The sequence below is a fragment of the Citrus sinensis genome, chromosome 9 (genome assembly GCF_022201045.2).
Source record: "Citrus sinensis cultivar Valencia sweet orange chromosome 9, DVS_A1.0, whole genome shotgun sequence".
Classification (NCBI taxonomy): Eukaryota; Viridiplantae; Streptophyta; class Magnoliopsida; order Sapindales; family Rutaceae; genus Citrus; species Citrus sinensis.
In genome coordinates, this window is record NC_068564.1 from 609889 (window position 1) to 611355 (window position 1467).

Below are 1467 nucleotides of genomic sequence, written 5' to 3' on the forward strand. Positions count from 1 at the left end.
AACCTCATTTACTCCCTTAATTCGTCTAGTATTCCTGAGTGATCGACTCCGTTGTTGGGAATTATCCGCTTGTCGCTGGAAGAATTCCCAAATCTCTGATGCACTTTTTGACATTAGCTCTCCTCCACTTGTCGCCATTAGCCATTCTTGCACATTTGGCAATAATCCCTCCAAAAAGTATTGGCATTGGTGCCATTTCTCGTACCCATGATGTGGACACTTCAAGAGTAGCCCATTGAATCGCTCCCATGTTTCGAAAAATTGCTCGTCCTCTCTCTGGGTAAACTCCGAGATTTCCCTGCGAATAGCATTGGTTTTATGCACTGGGAAATATTTATTTAAAAATTTTGTAACCATTTGTTCCCATGATGAAATGCTATTGGCAGGTAAAGTATTTAACCATGAACGAGCTCTGTCCTTTAAAGAAAATGGGAATAGTCTAAGTTTGACATCATCGTCTGAAAAATTTTCATATTTAAAAGTTTGACAAATGGCATGAAAATCATTCAGATGATTATATGGATCCTCATTTTCTAGGCCATAAAATGTGGGGAGACAATTTAGCACACTAGGTTTTAATTCGAAACTCCTAGCAGCTACATTTGGGTATCTTATGCATGATGTACTCAAATTAGCTAAGGGACTGAAGTAGTCCTTAAATGGCCTCTCTTGTGGTTGCAAATCCATTTTATTTTTAACGTGTTTGTGTGTGCGAAGTGTTTTTTCTAATTCAAGGTCTATAGGTTCAAGATTAGGTAATAATGACCTACGACCATGCATGCAAAATAAATAAAATAAAAATAAAGATGCAAACAAAACAAAAAATAAAGATGGGAACAAAACAAATAAAAATAAAGAAGAGGGAGAAATTACGATACTAACCTTATTGCGCTATTACAACCTTTCTATAAAAATACACAAAAATAAATACGTGAAAGAAATTAACTAAAAATTAAATTAATAAGATAAACAAAAAAAAAATTACAAAGAAAAATAAATGGAAAATTAAATTACAAAATTTTAAAGAAGAGAAAAAGAAAAGAAATACTAACCTTTAAATGTAGATTCACTTTTTTTTTAATAATAAAAAAAAATACAAGAAAACAAATAAAAGAAATTATTCACAAAAATTAATTCTATGAATTAAAATTACTTACCTCCCCGGCAACGGCGCCAAAAACTTGTTGTGCAAATTTTAATGTACTCGCAAGCGCACGAATCTGTTGTAGTATAGATTAATGGTGACGAGTGTCGATCCCACGAGGAGGTGGATTTTAATTGTGTAGAATTAATTTTGTGAATTGGTGATTGGATTTGTGGTGGAAATGATTGGAATATGCTAAAACTTAAATTAAAATGGAGAGAATAAATTCTAAAATTGGTATTGAAATGGTGAGAATAAATTGAAGAGAATTCTATTGAAATGACGTACTTGGGTATCTGGATCCGTATCAACATGCATCATGG

General features: G+C 32.8%; 1 non-coding gene across 1 annotated transcript; it reads left to right on the forward strand.

The window, feature by feature from the left end:
• The first annotated feature begins 202 nt into the window (after positions 1-202).
• Positions 203-306, forward strand: LOC127900166 (small nucleolar RNA R71). Its single transcript, XR_008052183.1, has one exon. It is a non-coding gene; the product is annotated as a small nucleolar RNA R71 (small nucleolar RNA).
• The last annotated feature ends 1161 nt before the right edge of the window (positions 307-1467 follow it).